The following is an 18,521-nucleotide window of genomic DNA, read 5'->3' as shown; positions in this document are numbered from 1 at the left end:
GGAATGTCTGTTCATGCTCTCACATTTGTTTGAATCCATCGTTAGGCACTTAATTATACAAGAAAGAATCTGATAGCCTGTCCATACTGAAGACAAGTACCAGCAAACCTGCAGAGCTTTCCATTTATACCAATTTCCATTTACTCCAATTTCCACTTACTCCAATTTCCACTTCGGAAATTACCTTTATTTATAACAACTTCACAATTTGTCAGACTATGCAGTAAAGAACACTGTTGGTAAATCTATGCAACAATGTTTCAGCCAGGATAGCCATGCTGCTTAATGCTGTGACTTTTAATATGCCTAATTTCCTTAGTTATGCTGACAGAAATTTAGCATATAGACTAGGCTTTGCTTTCATTTCTTTCTTCTTTTGTTTTGCTTCATTTAGCTCAAATTACCTCTTAATTTACCCAAACCAAACTAAAGTAAGCCTTATGTACTCAAAAAAAAAAAATGTATTTCTACCAGTTTAATTAACCTTCTAAAAGAAACATTAAATTAAACAAGAACATCTCTGTGTAAAGTACACAGCAGAACGCATAAAAATAATTGCAATACGGATAACTTTGTAAAATGTGCCTTGAAAGTGATACAGAAGAACCACTGTAATGTTCAGCTTTGAAGAAACATGGAGACTGAATTTTTATAGGAGGCTGTATGTTCTCATTATAAGTTAAGCACATTAAAGAAATCTAAAAATTGTAGCAGTGCAGTGAGTCAGGTCTGGAGAGATGCTGACATTAGATATCAGGACTGCAGGCCATATAGCCAGTGTGCTGCTCACAGAAAGGATAAGGGGAACAGGACGTGCTAGAGGGAAGGGCTGATGCTTGACAAACAGAATATTCTTCTTTTTTCATATATATCAGCAGTACTTTTTTGAACTATTTTTTGCTCTGTTTACAAAGATATACCCTGTAGGCTCCTAGTAGACATACCATTATCTATTTTAACTACTTGTCTCCACTCCCACTGTTACTCTCCTCAGTACGGGACTTGCTACTATAATTACTGTACAACTGTCTGTGTCACAGCCTGTTTCTGTAAGTTTGCATAGCATTTAGTCAAAATGGGGCTTTGATACTTCTTGGGGTCATTAATATAATACAAACAAAGAACATAATTAAATATTTATGTGACTTTTCCTTGTAATGTTTGATAAATTTTCTTTTATTTTTTAATGAGATCTTTGGGCCTCAGTTCATAGCTTTATTAACATCACGCCAGCATCTTTCTGGAGGGTAAGAGCCTTTTGACCTCTTGTGAAAGGCAACTGGGAAAAAAATAGTATTTTGCCCAGAAGTCTCTGACTGACTGTAGAGCAGCAGAGTATGTGAAGAAGTGGTTGGCTATAAGTATTGATAGAATTAGAGAAAAATTATGTATCTCAAGGTTTTTTTTCCCACACTATAGATTATTACATCATGGGAAAACAAAGCTCTGCAGTATGGTAGAGCTTTCTAATAATAACCAGTTTGTTCCTGTTTCTTGTTCTTCAAGAATGGTTGTTCAGACCTCTATCACAGACTGTTCCTTTTACATCAGTGAAAACAAGTCTTTTCAGGAGCTTCAGAGATTTGGGAAGTTTCTGTGAAAATTTGGGATTATACTTATATAGTAAAATTGCCTACCTTTTTAATTAACAAAACCTATTAAAACCAAATATGTCTACTTTTGCCCTGCAAAATTACTTCTGTGGTTATTTCTTTACTCTCCAAGTTCACTGAGATCTTTCCATGAGTTAATGACTTACTTTTGCTATTACAGCAACTGAATTGCATGCCCTTCAACCACCTTGAGGTATACAAATAGCTATTAATGTGTGTTAGTCATTAGCAACACACCGTTTTAGGCCTTATGTGCTGCACTGAAATAGATATACTAGGAAATTATGAGCTTTGAATTCTTCTACCTTATGCCATTCTACAGAAACTAGAGATGACTTGCCATGCCTCAGTTACCATCTATATTTGGTAACTCATGGCTTTCGTGAGTTAATGAAAAAAAAAAAAAAGAAAGCTAGCTTGTATTTCCAAACTTACAAAGTCTGTGTTGTGTTCCCACAATATCAGGTGTATACGCAGCATATGAAATACCTGCACCATTATTTATGACCTTCAGAAATGCCGATATAACAATGTATATTCAGTGTTGAATACAAAACCACTCAACTTCTGTTGGACTCCTTTGACCAGAGAACTATGAACTTCATGACTGTGTACACTCTTGATAAGGACAAAATTATAATACTTATACTAATATAAGATTGTGATACAGAGCACAAGACATGCCTGTGAAAATCTTACAAACAGGGCTTCTGCCAGTCCACGGCTGCCAAAACTGCAGGGTCTGTAGGGTACATATGCTTTGCTAATCCCTGTCTTTCCCTTCCTGTCCTTCTCTGTTTCCTGTCCTGGATTTAAGAGGTACTGGGGCATACAGGTACAGGGTATCACAACTCAGTACCTGAACATTAAATACCTGTTTTTAAGTACTCTGTGGGTTCCTAGACTGGTTCTCAGACCTTATAGAAAATGCAGGGAAGGGGGTTTAAATTAACACAATATCCTAGCTTCTCCTCGGAAGTTTAGAAGCACCTTTTCAATAGCCATAGCACATTTTGCCAGTTTGCAGGGTCTTTGCTGAGCTTTTATTGTCAGAAAAATAGAACTCTGTGATTAATACAGTTCTTTCGTCCCTTTTAGAGTTGGAGTACCTTATTCTACAATATATGCAGATTATCAATGCCTATCTTATTAACCTGCAGTACCACAACAAAGACAAGTAAACAAACAAAAAAAAAAAAACATCAGGACATGCTATAGACATTCACAAAACAATTACACATAGAGGTCCTGTTATCCCTGGTCCAGGAGATGAGGAGGTGGGTTTATACCATGGTGCATATCTGAATGAAATACTTGCTATGCAATTTGTTGTTGCTGTTCTTCAAAACCACTTTCCCCGCTTACTTAGTTTATGTACAGCTTTCAAATTGTTATTTTTTAGTTTAGGGATGAAGAATTCAAAGAAATCTCTCCACCCATTCAATCTAACCCCCCGCTTTTGCAAGCCATTTCATATGATTTGTCATAAATTGAGGTTAGCAGATGCCAGCTTCATGAAGTTTAACTATGGCAAGTGCAAGGTCCTACACCTGGGTCAGAGCAATCCCAGGCACAGCTACAGGTTGGGCAGAGAAGATATCCAGAGCAGCCCTGTGGAGAAGGACTTAGGGGTGCTGTTTCATGACAAAATGAACATGAGCCAGCTTCAGTGTGTGCTCACAGCACAGAAAGCCAATCGTATCCTGGGCTGCATCAAAAGGAGCATGACCAGCAGGTCAAAGGAGGTGGTCCTGCCCCTCTACTCTGCTCTCGTGAGACCTCAATTGGAGTATTGTGCGCGCTTCTGGTGTCCTCAACATAAAAGGGACATGGAACTGTTGGAACAAGTCCAGAGGAGGGCCAGGAGGATGATCAGGGGACTGGAGCACCTCCCGTATGAAGACAGGCTGAGGAAGTTGGGGTTGTTCAGCCTGGAGAAGAGAAAGTTGCGTGGAGGCCTCATAGCAGCCTTCCAGTATCTGAAGGTGGGCTATAAAGATGCTGTGGAGGGAATATTTGTTAGGGACTGTAGTGATAGGGCAAGGGATAAAGGGTTGAAACTTAAGCAGGGGAAGTTCAGGTTAGACATAAGGAAGAAGGTCTTTACTGTGAGGGTGGTGAGGCACTGGAATGGGTTGCCCAAAGAAGTGGTAAATGCTCCATCCCTGGTGGTGTTCAAGGCCAGGTTGGACAGAGCTTTGGGTGGCACGGTTTAGTGTGAGGTGTCCCTGCCCATGTCAGAGAGGTTGGAACTAGATGATCTTAAGGTCCTTTCCAACCCTAACTATTCTATGATTCTATGATTGTAGACGCAGACGCATTTCCCCCAGCTTGAGGAGCAGCCCAAGTAGCCTTGGTGGGCATTGGTGCAGGCTGTGCGCAATGGCAGCAGCCAGGCAGGGGCCCTGCAGCCACCGAGGGGTCAGTGTTACCACACACACCTTTGGTCCCTCGCCTGTGCTCAGCCCTGCCTGAAGCTGCAGGGAGCCCAAAAGAGCTGCTCTGCCAGGCCAGGGAGCCCATGAGAGGACAGGTGGGGGGCTCCAGCGCCCAGCGCCAGCACCCCCTGACCCCTCCAGCTCTGGGAACCTGGAGCAAGTGGAAACCACTTGTCTGCCAGCGCCGCGTGTGCTCACAGCAAATACAAAGAGAGACTGGATCAAGAAAGCATTGAGAAATGTATTTTCAGAACAACAAGCAACCCGACAAAACAAACAACACATCACAGCTCTTCTACTTAAAACTACAACTATTATATGTAAAACTACAACACTTCTACTGAAAACTACAACTATTCTATGAAAAAACAAAAATCTTCTGCGAAAAACAACAATCTTCTGCGAAAACAACAACTCTTCTATCAAAATCTTCCAATACCGCAAAACCTCCACCTGGGTCATCCCTGGAAACAAGCAGCACCAGGTCATTTCAGTGAGGCTCCAGATGGGTCACTGTGTTTGCCACAGCCCTGGGACACGCTGGGGAGAGCGGGATTCTACCGTGGGGCTCAGTCCTGGCTGGGGCTGGGAGCCGGGCTCCGTGTGATCAGACTTGGCTTACGTGACCCCAAGGCAGCGCAGGGCAGCGCAGTGGTGGCACTCGTGCTGCCAGGATGAGACCACCGGCACCGTGTCCCTGCAGAGGGGCTGTCGCACACAGCCCCAGCCCCAGCACGGCAGCAGCAGAACCAACCTCACTGCTGGCAGTGGATGGGGGGCACGTGCTGCCTTACCACTCCTCAGTCCACCTCCATTTCCTCCATCTCCTCCAACTGCTCATCGACCTCCATTGCCTCACCCACCTCCATCTCCACCTCAACTTCCATGTCTTCCTGCTGCTGCAGCCCCCCTTGGGTCCTGCTGGCAGCCTCCTCCTCCAGCTCTCACATGTGTTGGAACAGCCTAAGGCAAAAGGCAAGCAGAAGAGTGCACTGGTACTGCCCTGGGCAGCGGAGCAGAGCTGTGGGATGAGGGTCTGGGCACCCGGCCCCCTCTCGCTTCCCAGACAGAGCCGTGGGCACTGGGGCCCCGGGCAAGACCCCAGCAGGAGCTGGCAGGAGGCCGGGAGCTCCTTGTCCAGCAGCACCCACCAGCTCTGACAGGCCGGCACTTGCAGCTGGAGGAGCCTGCGCCTGCTGCACTTAAGCACCTTGTGGGGCGGTAAGGGCTTGAGGACTTGGGGGTGTTGGTCAAAGAGAAATTATGGAAAATCTAGGGGAATCTATGAAAACTTGTTCTCCTTTTCCTGTTCTTAATGACCACCTGTTGGAACAAGTCCAGAGGAGGGCCATGAAGATGATCAGAGGGCTGGAGCACCTCCCATATGAAGACAGGCTGAGAAAGTTGGGGCTGTTCAGTCTGGAGAAGAGAAGGCTGTGTGGAGACCTCATAGCAGCCTTCCAGTATCTGAAGGAGGCCGATAAAGATGCTGTGGAGGGAATATTCGTTAGGGACTGTAGTGATAGGACAAGGGGTAAAGGGTTGAAACTTAAAATGGGGGAAGTTCAGGTTAGATATAAGGAAGAAGGTCTTTACTGTGAGGGCGGTGAGGCACTGGAATGGGTTGCCTAAAGAAGTGGTAAATGATCCATCCCTGACAGTGTTCAAGGCCAGGTTGGACAGAGCCTTGGGTGACACGGTTTAGTGTGTGGTGTCCCTGCCCACGGCAGGGGGGTTGGAACTAGATGATCTTAAGGTCCTTTCCAACCACTATTCTATGATTCTACGATTGCAAAATAAGAGAATTAGAATAATTTAGTTTCCAACCTTTCTTGGCAGGAAGCCTGATTTTTTTTCAAACATAAAATAGCATCAAAGTAAAAGAACAATCAATTCATGGTAAGCATTAATGGAGAAATATTTAATCCACTGTTTAAGCATAAAAATAAGACATTTAAAATACTACCTTACAGTGAACCACTGAGACTGATGAAGCTACTATATTTTCAAGAGTACCTTCATAGACAAGTTATAGCAGAAGGATTTTAGCCATGTCGGTTTGATATTCCCAGTAAGCATATCCTTCATTAAAAGATAACATCTTTTATTATACCAACAGGTATTTTTTTTCAAAAACATACAAGTTTTTACCTCAGAAAGCCCTCAGAAATCATAAAAGGACCCTAGAGTCTAAAAGCTTCTCTGATGTCTTTCACTGTATTGATTGAAATCATTCCTTTCTGTGTGCCATAAAAATTATAAAAATTGCTAATCTAGGTATCACGGTCGATCAACACAGTCTGAACTAAAGCATGGCCCACTAAGCTTAGACAGTACTTAAAGCATGTCTTTGCTCAGGTTATTGCACTTTTCTTCAACTTTCAGAATCAGGATTTGGTAACAAATCTGTCTTGCTGATTTTTTTTTTTTTTAATGTTATTCTTCTTCCTGCCCTATTTCCAGGGAGGTTGTGAATGCTCCCTCCCTGGCAGTGTTCAAGACCAGGTTGGACGAGGCCTTGGGTGATATGATTTAGCGTAAGGTGTCCCTGCCCACAGGGGGTTGGAACTAGATGATCCTTTCAACCCTAACTATTCTATGATTCTATGATTCTATTAATGCAAGCATCTTTTCTGTCCTTGGCAAGATTATTGATCAAAATTTATAGATGTTCCTCATACTTTTCTAATATGTTTTTTAGGAAGGGCTGACTATTTTTCTTCCCTTTGGGAAGTATATTTTCTCATAGCAACCTATGGTGAAGAGTAGCATAAAAAAATCAAGGGTAAACATCCTCTTTCTCTTGCCCTTCTGAGTTCAGTCACTGAGCTGAGCAGGTCTATCATCTATAGCTACCATTGCTTCCAACCAGTTTACAGTGTTTATTACTTTACTCTATAGGAGGCCCAACAGGCCAGTTCTCCCATTTTATGTCTGAATGCTTTCACAGTAGTTCAGTGGTATTTCCTAAACTAGACACTCCAAAGCTAACTTTTGGTTAACCTAAGCTAATGAAAGATTTGAAGCAATCTTAAAAAGCTTCATGTTCTATTTGAAAGGATTTAGCTAGCTCAGAACCATCTTTTATTTTCATACAACCACTGAAAACATATGAATGAATGAATGAATGAATGAATGAATGAATGAATGAATGAATGAATGAATGAATGAATGAATGAATGAATAAATGGCTTTAAGTGTTCTTCAATAGCACACCATTGCCTCAGGTGGTCATTAAAAACAGGAAAAGGAGAACAAGTTTTCATAGATTTTCCAGTCTGAAGAGGCTGCAGGCAATGAGAAACGAGATAAGAAGTATTGCTTAGCTGAAGACAAGGGAAATGAAAGACTATGTCCAGAAAGGCATCATGAGGTTATGCAAATGGACATTTCAGAATAGTACTGTGCAAAACTCAGAGATGTTTTTCATCCTATGAGCACATAAGCGTACATAAGTACATGTAACTACATAGCACCTTGCTTCCCCTGATGAGGTGCCAGAATCACCTGCATTCTTATGCCTACCACATTAAGCATGGCTACAGAGAATCACAAGTACTCTGACTATAAATATAATGGGATATTATCAGAACTAGAAGTTGTTCCTATTCCTTTTTTAATGAACACAATTGAGGCTCAATAACAATGTTTTTGTAAGTGCTGATACATGTCAAAATGCATTAGTTTTAGTACCGTTGCTAATCATTTTCCTATCCAATAAAATTATAAATTTATGATGCATTTACTAGATCTAGCAAATAAACCAAATTATAATGGAACAAATAGTCCTGTCCCTGTCCCCCGTGCCATCTAGAAAACTGGTGTATAAGTAATTATATCTGAGAAAGGCAATTCAAGTCTTGAACAGAATGCTATTCAATGAAAGTATATGATAAAGCTTCTATATGGTGAAATACTAGTCACTGAAAGGTACAAAATACATATACAAAAAAAGAAGAGTGCAAGGGCTACAGGAATCTTAATGACGTGAGAGTCTATGCAGAACTAGGAGTCAGCAGCATAGTCATAGAAGAAACTATCCCTCACTCTGTTTAGAAATGAGACTGAAAAAGCAACTGCAATTGCCTTTGAAAACTGCATGCAAATAATCATTTATATTTGAGACAGGAATTATATAAGACACCAGGGAGCTGTAGGCTTCTTTTTTTTTATACATATTCAAGAATGCAACATTCATATTAGAGCTAGCCACCAGAATTATTAAGAGATTTTGTGTCTATCCCAAAGTAGGAAATTCAGATTGCCAGTTACATAGTTTGGCCAAACTAAGCTTGAGATAGGAAGACTACTGATCTCTTGAAATGCAAGTGAAATAAATGTTAAGGACTGAAAAAAAACCACAAACCAATCAAAACAAAACCAAAACAAAACCACCCTACACTTCCAATAATATGGTCAACATTTCTGCATAATGACTATATAAAAAAGGAAAAAAATAAAAAAGTTTACAGTGGTATAATGTAACTGAGGCTGGAAATCAGGCAAATAATAGAATATGATTAACTTAGAGTCATAGAATCATAGAAGAGTTAGGGTTGGAAAGGACCTTAAGATCATCTAGTTCCAACCCACCTGCCATGGGCAAGGACACCTCACACTAAACCATGTCACCCACGACCCTGTCCAACCTGGCCTTGAACACTGCCAGGGATGGAGCATTTACCACTTCTTTGGGCAACCCATTCCAATGCCTCACCACACTCACAGTAAAGACCTTCTTCCTTATGTCTAACCTGAACTTCCCCTGTTTAAGTTTCAACCCCTTGTCCTACCACTAGAGTTTCTAATGAAGAGTCCCTTCACAGCATCTTTATAGGCCCCCTTCAGATACTAGAAGGCTGCTTATGAGGTCTCCATGCAGCCTTCTCTTCTCCAGGCTGAATAGCCCCAACTTTCTCAGCCTGTCTTCATACGGGAGGTTCTTCAGTCCCCTGATCATCTTCATGGCCCTCCTCTGGACTTCTTCTAACAGTTCCATGTCCCTTTTATTTTGTGGACACCTGAAGCGCACACAATACTCCAAGTGAGGTCTCACAAGGGCAGAGTAGAGGGGCAGGATCACCTCCTTTGACCTGCTGGTATCACAGTATCACAGTATCACAGTATGTTAGAGATTGGAAGGGACCTCGAAAGATCATCTAGTCCAATCCCCCTGCCGGAGCAGGAACACCTAGATAATGTTACACAGGAATGCGTCCAGGCGGGTTTTGAATGTCTCCAGGGAAGGAGACTCCACAACCTCCCTGGGCAGCCTGTTCCAGTGTTCCGTCACCCTCACTGAGAAGAAGTTTCTTCTCAAGTTTAAGTGGAACCTCTTGTGTTCCAATTTGTACCCATTACCCCTTGTCCTATCATTGTTTGCCACTGAGTAGAGCCTGGCTCCGTCCTCGTGACACTCCCCCTTTATATATTTATAGACACTGATAAGGTCACCCCTCAGTCTCCTCTTCTCCAAACTATAGAGACCCAGCTCCCTCAGTCTTTCCTCATAAGGGAGATGTTCCACTCCCTTAATCATCTTTGTTGCCCTGCGCTGGACTCTCTCCAGCAGCTCCCTGTCCTTCTTGAACTGAGGGGCCCAGAACTGGACACAATACTCCAGATGGGGTCTCACCAGGGCAGAGTAGAGGGGAAGGAGGACCTCTCTCGACCTACTAACCACCGCCCTTCTAATACACCCCAGGATGCCATTGGCCTTCTTAGCCACAAGGGCACAGTGTTGGCTCATGGTCATCCTGTTGTCCACTAGTACCCCCAGGTCCCTCTCCCCTACACTGCTCTCTAACAGGTCATTCCCCAACCTATACTGGAACCTGGGGTTGTTCCTGCCCAGATGCAGGACTCTACACTTTCCCTTGTTATATTTCATCAAGTTACTCCCTGCCCAACTCTCCAGCCTATCCAGGTCTCGCTGGATGGCAGCACAGCCTTCTGGCGTGTCAGCCACTCCTCCCAGCTTAGTGTCATCAGCAAACTTGCTGATAGTACACTCAATTCCCTCATCTAAATTGTTGATGAATATATTAAATAATACCGGTCCCAGTACTGACCCTTGAGGCACTCCACTAGTTACAGGCCTCCAACTAGACTCAGCCCCATAGACTACAACTCTCTGGCTTCTCTCCTTCAGCCAGTTCGCAGTCCACCTCACTACCTGATCATCCAGTCCACACTTCCTCATTTTAGCCGCGAGGATGCTGTGGGAGACTGTGTCAAATGCTTTGCTGAGGTCAAGGTAGACCACATCCACCGCTCTGCCATCATCCATCCACCGTGTTATTTCCTCATAAAAGGCTAAGAGATTGGTCAAACATGATTTCCCCCTGGTGAAGCCATGTTGACTGCCCCTCATAACCTTCTTATCCTTGATATGCCTTAAGATGGTACCAAGGATAAGGTGTTCCATCACTTTCCCAGGGATGGAGGTGAGGCTGACCGGTCTGTAGTTACCCGGGTCCTCCTTCTTGCCCTTTTTGAAGACTGGAGTGACATTTGCTTTCCTCCAGTCCTCAGGCACCTCTCCCGTTTCCCAAGACTTGGTAAAGATGATGGAGAGTGGTCTAGCAATGACTTCCGCCAGTTCCCTCAGCACCCGCGGGTGCATCCCATCTGGACCCATGGATTTATGGATGTCCAGATTGCTCACGCTCCCTTTGATGCAGCCCAGGATACGGATGGCTTTCTGGGCTGCGAGTGCACACTGAAGCCGGTTCATGTTCAGTTTCTCTTTGACCAACACCCCCAAGTCCTTCTCTGCAGGGTTGCTCTGGATATCTTCTCTGCCCAACCTGTAGCTGTGCCTGGGATTGCTCCGACCCAGGTGCACAACCTTGCACTTGGCATGGCTAAACATCATCAGGTTGGCATCAACCCACCTCACAGGTGTGTCAAGGTCCCTCTGGATGCCAATCCTTCCCTCCAGTGTATCATCCAAACCACACAGCTTGGTGTTATCAGCAGACTTGCTGAGGGCACACTCAATTCCACTGTCCATGTCAGAGACAAAGATGTTGAAGCAGACTGGTCCCAACACTGATCCCTGAGGGACACCACTCGTTACTGGTCTTCAGCTGGACAGTGAGTCATTGACCACAATTCTTTTCATGTGGCCATCCAGCCAGTTCTTTATCCACCAAGTGGTCCATCTATCAAAGTGATGTCTCTCCAGTTTAGTGTCAAGGATGTCGTGGGGTACAGTATTGAATGCTTTGCACAATTCCAGGTACATGACATCAACTGCTCTACCCCTGTCCATCAGTTCCATAGCCCTATCATAGAAGTCCAACAAGCTGGTCAGACAGGATTTCCCCTTAGTGAAGCCATGCTGGCTGTCACCAAGCACCTTGTTGTTTTTCATGTGCCACAGCATGTCTTCCAGGAGAATCTGCTCCAAGATTTTGCCAGGTACAGAGGTGAGACTGACTGGTCTGTAATTCCCCAGGTCATCCATTTTCCCCTTCTTGAAAATGGGGGTTATATTTCCCTTTTTCCAGTCATTGGGAACTTCACCTGACTGCCATGATTTTTCAAATATGATGGACAGCGGCTTAGCAACTTAATTCTCCAGCTCCTTTGGGACCCGCGGATGGATTTCATCAGGTCCCATGGACTTGTGCACATTCAGGGTCTGAAAATGGTTTTGAACCAGTACCTCTCCTACAGTGGGCGCAAGATCTTCATTCTCACAGTCCCTGTGTCTGCCTTCCAAGACTTGGGTGGTGTGGTCAGAGCTTTTGCCAATGAAGACCGTATTACCGAAGTCATTCAGAACTTCAGCCTTTTCCAAATCCAGGGTAGCCAGTTCTCTTGACAGCTTCCAGAGGGGGCCCACGTTCTCCCTAGTCTGTCTTTTATTTGCATGTACCTATAGAATCCCTTCCTGTTATCTTTCACATCCCTAGCCAAGTTTAATTCTAACTGAGCCTTAGTTTTCTTAACCTGGTCCCTAGCTTCCCGGACAACATCCCTGTATTCCTCCCAGGCCGCCTGTCCTTGCTTCCACCTTTTATAAGGCTCTTTTTTCCTTTGAATTTTCCTCAGCAGCTCCTTATCCATTCAAGGAAGTCTCCTGGCCCTCCTGCTGCACTTCCTTCTGGTTGGGATGCAACACTCCTGAGCTCGTAGCAGGTGATCCTTGAATATCAACCAACAGTCTTGTGTCCGCCTGCCCTCTAGGGCTATATCTAATGGAACCAATCAGGTGAGATTCTAAAAATATATTATCTTAATTAGAAATGAATGCTTGGACAGAGTCTTTAAATTAAATGGGAGAAGGGGAAATTTTGGATCCCCCTTGGAAAAAAAAAACAAGCAAACAAATAAACAACACAGCAAACCCATAAAACTGTCCAAACCAAAAATAAACCGCTGTGCCTGCTTGTCTATGCAGAGTTGTAGAATCATAGAATAGTTAGGGTTGGAAAGGACCTTAAGATTATCTAGTTCCAACCCACCTGCCATTGGCAGGGACACTAAACCGTGCCACCCAAAGCTCTGTCCAACCTGGCCTTGAACACTGACAGGGATGGAGCATTTACCACTTCTTTGGGCAACCCATTCCAATGCCTCACCACCCTCACAGTAAAGACCTTCTTCCTTATATCTAATCTGAACTTCCCCTGTTTAAGTTTCAACCCTTTACCCCTTGTCCTATCACTACAGTCCCCAATGAAGAGTCCCTCCCCAGCATCCCTATATGTAATCTGCATTCACATTTGCATCTACCTCCTCAACTAGCTTCTCATTCATATTTCTCACTCTGGATATAATCACTTTCCCATTTTGGAAAATGAACAGGAAATATAACTTAGATATAAAAGGTATTTGGTTGTCTGATACGTTCTGCTGGCTACATTCCTGTTAGTGCAGGCCAATATGCAGCTGGCCACCTTCTTTGCAATAAGGACACACTGCTTAATCAAGTTTAGCTGCTTGTCTACCTTGCCACCAGCTAGATGATCAGAGAACTTCTGAGTGAATTCAAATGAGAAAGAAAGTGTAAAGGGAGTAGCACCAAGGATGATCTACACTGAAATTCTCTGGCTTGCTTGATGTCTTCAGGCAAACTTCAAGCAATTTTAACTTGTGTATTTCTCTTACCACAAACCAAGTACTTCAATTTTGTTTGTTGTTCTAGTTCTTCAAAGTATTTTGGTATTGGTTGGTAGTTGTAAAATAAATTAACCCTGCTCTGCACACTGATCATCCTCCATTTGTTTCAATGTTTATTTTTGCTTCTACTTTCTTGCCACATGTTCCTGAAACATTTGACTGGGAAAACCATGAGAATATCTGTGTTGATAGTATCAGGAAGAGGAAGCTATTCCCTTTTTTATATATGAGCTACAAGGTCTGCACATTTCTAGAAAGATGTGGAAAAATAAAATTAGCATCTGAAAAGCGCCAGACAATATTATTTGCAGTCTCCTTGCTTTGGTTTGCTTTTCAGTGTCTTATAATTCTGAAAAAGGATAGAATGGTAGTGAATAGAACAGGTCTATGGAGGTAGTGACATTACATTCTCCAAAAAGAGTCAACCCAGCCAAATTTAGTTCAGGGGAATCATCTCTTGTAGAAAAGGAAGTATATTTTCCTATCATATTCAGAATTATTAGTTCTGGGACTGAAAGTTTTGTCTGTATGAGTTTCTGGACACAGTCACTTGAAACAGCTTTTTTTTGATTCAGCAAAAGCCTAAGAGTTCTGAAAAGAAATAACAAAATATTTGGAGTCTCTTTTGGTCTAATTTTCAGTGAATTAAAATGGATAAATGACTGAATAAACATTATATTTCTAATTGTTTTTAAGAACATTTTAAGTGCATCTGAAAACAAATAATTGTTTCAAATTAGTGAAAACTACTTGTTTCCCAAAAAATAACTTTGAAATCTTGTTAGTTTTAGTCAACAAGCATGTGCTTCTTTGGGTGAAAAAAAAAAAAAAAAAAATTGTCAAAACCAATTACTAAACTACACATTTGGCACAAAAACTATCAGAGTCTCTGAGCTGCCAAAAAAGCAAGAAAATTGTTCCAGGTATCCATCTGGTAAATAAAGATGTTGGGCATCAAGACTGAGGACTGACTGGATTAAAATACATTCTTTCTCTTCCCTTGATGTGTTCACAATAGAAAAGAAGTATCATGTGCTATTTGTTCTTAAAATATAGAAAGAATGCAAGGTAATAAAAGTTTTCTGTCAGTGTAGTCTTTCAATCACATTTATATGGGACTATGAAATTATAGCAATATAAGCTTTGATAAATGTGAATTGTGACAGGATGAGGGTGTGGATGGCTTTCTTCCTTGTCATTTATACGTGACTGAATATCGCTGTGGTTTTGGAAGAAATATTCACTATGTGGAAAACATCTCCATGGCATCTGAAAGGAAACTCTATCAGAAAATTCCACCCAGTTCCATGTTTTTTCATAAGCAAGAGTGATGGGTCTCAATGTTTACAAAATTATTTTTTCATGTATTTGGAAAAGCCATGTGTGAGCAATATTTTGCTGCAGCTAGGACATATTTAGGGCAAAGTTCATAAGTAGACCAAGTGTTATACTTCATTAGATCAACAAGTACAGATGAAAAATTTTGACAAAGTTTCAGGCACAATTCATACTTCAAACTCAGAAAAACAACCTCGCCAACGGAGGCGAGGGCAAGGGCCAGGCCGGTGAAGAGCAGCCGGACGGCCAGGTACAAGTCCACGGCCACGTCCGTCCTGCCCTGCTGCTGGAGCCTGCCCGTATTACAAGTCATTGCCATAAAGTACAGTGAGACAAGAACCTCAGCCCAAGCCCCACACTTGATAAACACTAACACAGCAAATACTGGCTCTAAGTAATGTACTACATTCTGAAACTGTGAGATCAAGAGGAACAACTCTGAGAGCCAATAAATCAGCATTGTGACAAGTGACTATTAATCCGGTCAGATCTGTCGTTATCTCAACTTTTCTTTCCCCACGTTGGGCGCCAAAAAGAACTGTGGTGGTTTAAACACAGTCAGGCAACTCATTCATTCACTCCCTGCTTCTTTCCTTCCTCCTTCTTCCAGAGGGACAGAGAGGAGAATTGAAAAGAATGCAACTCCCACAGGTTGAGATAAGAACAGTTTAGTAACTAAGGTATAACACAAATCACTGCTGCTACCATCAATAATAACAATGATAAAGGAAATAACAAGGGAAGGGAATACAACATCTCACCACTAGCCGACCAATAGCTCACCCCCCTAGCCCGACCAAGCACTGACCGATACCTCCTCCAACCCCGCCGTCCCAGCCCTTCTGGGTAACTCCCAGGTACCTCCTGGGCATGACGTGCTGTGGCATGGAATACCTCTTTGGTCAGTTTGGGTCAGGTGTCCTGTCTCTGCTTCCTCCCGGCTTCCCCTCCTCCCTGGCAGAGCGTGAGGCTCACAAAGTCCTTGGCCACACCAAAACATCCTTGTTATCAGCTCTGTTCCCAGGCCGAAATTCAAAACACAGCACTGCACCGGCTACCAAGAAGGAGAAAAATGACTGCTACTGCTGAACCCAGGACACCTGGGCAACAGGGTCCAGATCTTCCCCAAAACAAACAAAAACTTTCAAATTCTCTTGAAGAAGGTCTGCAAGCATGGCCCAAAATATTCACTAAATCCAGTTCCTTAATATCATGGTGGGAAGCGAAGCTGAGGCAATGCTCTATGTGTCCTACACGATTTATCTCAGAAAGCATGACATCCTTCCTTAAGTGGACATTTTCTTTTCAATGTAAGGGAACACACAGCTTCTGCTTCTAGCAAACAAAATAATCTCTAGAAATTGTCCACAAAGAAAATGTCTTCCATCTACAACAATTAGTCTTACATCAATAAAATAATTGGAACTACACTGATCTGCAACAGTTAGAGGTTTTGCGACTAATGTTTGATAAAAAGTAGTGCATATATGTGTGTAAATCTCTTACTTACAAAGTGCATGCTTTCATATTTTGCATTCAAACAGCCAAATAAATTTTTGTTAATTGCTTCCATTATAATCAGGCTGTCTCACTGAGGATTACTGAGAGACAGGTTTCTTTCTACAGGAGAAAGCCTAGCAGTAACATTTCCACTGATTTCACTGAATGTAGAAACTAAAACATGGCTAATTTAATTAGCTTCTTTTTTTTTTTTTTTTTAAATCTTGTTCATTCTGTTATAGCAGTTATTGAGAATATGGATATTGAGACTACAATATTTATTTTTCTTGACATGAAAGAATATAAGGTTTGCATCTTTTACCTAACTTTTTTGTACATTTTTTTTTATGGTTTGTTTTAAATTGTATACAAAATGACCTGAACAAAGACTGACATGAAATTCACTTGACTGTGAAGGAGTTATGTAGTTACTGAGTTCAGAGCCCTATCATACAGCAGTGTGTTCAGCAGCTAGATTTTCACTGTGGGACAAAGAAGCACTTCTCACATCCTGGGTCAAAGTCAGCTTTCTCCTGACTTCACAGTGAGACAAGATGTTGGGATCCACCTTTCTTCCTACTGTTAGTAATGTGCCAGTCTCTAGGGGAAGAGACCTGCTTATAGGACCCAGAGGGATTAGATTGTCTCTACTTCCAGTAATGGGAGGTCCAGAACACTTGATTTCTCATGGGAAAACATGTCCCACAATTTAGACATGATCAATGTGTCTACCACAAGTTACAATGCATCTCCAAGACTTACAGCTAAAATCCCACACTAGAATTCATCAAGAAAAGGCAAGGACTGCTAATCATTTACACTGTGATTTGAAAATAAAATCAGTGAGTAGCAAATGAAAATGTTTTGCATCTTTCTGCTTTGCAGGTTGGTCTGTGTAGGGAAGAGTAAAGAAAGAATTAAGCAAACTTTATCCTTTTATTAGCATCATTCAGTGTAGCACATAAATAGTGTTTTCTAGCATGATACAGCAAAAGTTCAAGGCTATGCAGGATATCTTCCTTCTCTCTCCTGGTATAACAGATGCTGTAAACTGTCATCCAAGTCTTATCAAATCAGTTATTTGATCTTTCTTTGATCGGTTATCATTAGATAGAATTTGGCTTTATTTTTGTAATTTTTTGATGAAATAATGGAAACCTGTAGACAATTAAATATATCATTATTTCCAAGAGACTATAAATAGAAAATCCTTTAGAATTCATTTTCTTCTGTGAAATCTCACTGGTTTTGGAAAAATACCTTTGTTATTTCAAAAGAATAAATGTATTTGCAGCTCGTGACATTGTCATGCTCAAATAAAATTGTTTAAATGTAAGTATAGAAGATAATTTTCATCATGAAGACACTTGCAATTTTCCTGAAGAGCTAGCATCTTGACATTTTGTACAACAATAAGGACAAATGGAGAAAGAACAGAATGAGCAAGTCCTGTTCAAGTTCCAAAGGCACAGAGAAACAGAAAATGTAGATCAACTTATTGTCATTTTATATACATAGCTGTCATGCTATGTCTCCACACTTCAAAGCAATAAATCAGCAAAATGTATTATGTCAGAACTTGAAAGCTGTAATAAATTGTAGTTGATACACTAGACCCTTAAGGCGATACCACAGTCTGCACTTTCTAGCAGAGATATTTACTCTGCAATAAAGCAGAAATAGCAAAAGCTCACAGGGCCTCGTGATCCTTGGCTTCCTGGGTTTTGTCAGGCTGTTCATCCACCTGACACAAATCATCCCAAAAATTAGATGATATAACAACAGAAATGTATGAACTTTTTCTGAGTACCACTTTATCATATGTTGCATAAAAATACATGAGTCTTGGGGAATGGTCGGTCTGAAAGTTCAGTCCATGATTATTTACAACACAGCATACATTAGTCTAAACGGAGTCGATGAACAGCTTTGCCATCTGTTGTTTAAAAAAAAAAAGAAACAGAAATAAGGAAGAGAAAAATGAGCTCCATTTGCTTCAGACAGCTTTGGGGTGGTCAAGCTAGAATACTTGGCACAGAAGATGTTTAGAATTGAAAACAAGTTTACATCTGGGCTCTGCTCACAGCTTATTTATCTCATCTGTAGCTGCCTTTGTTATTCCAAGTACTAAAACATATTTCTGCAGTCTTCCTGTGCGCTCACTGTAGCTAATCCTGGCTACCAAGAGGGGGGTTTAGGCTGCCCTGGACCCTCCATAGCTATGGCAGGCAGTCTGGGGCAGGAGTTTCTGTAAGCAAGGCTTCCCCTGCAGACACAGTCTGCCAGAGCTCATATGGCTGCCAAGAAAGCAGCAATTTCTCTCAGCAAAAACAACAGCGGGGAGTAGGTCTCCTGCATGCTAAGTAGCAACCAAGTTCTCGAATCAGAGTCTCTTTTTCATCTCACAGGGCTGTAATCTGGCCAGCTAGGATGGCCTTCGGATCTTCAACAGAAGCAATTTTGGGAACCAGTGCACTAGAAGAAGGTGAGCTGTAGTTGC

This window comes from Pezoporus wallicus, unplaced genomic scaffold, assembly GCF_028554395.1.
Source record: "Pezoporus wallicus isolate ANWC-B61680 ecotype Strahan unplaced genomic scaffold, APGP_CSIRO_Pwel_v1 contig_6966, whole genome shotgun sequence".
In the NCBI taxonomy this organism is placed as follows: domain Eukaryota; kingdom Metazoa; phylum Chordata; class Aves; order Psittaciformes; family Psittacidae; genus Pezoporus; species Pezoporus wallicus.
This window is presented reverse-complemented; position numbering follows the sequence as displayed.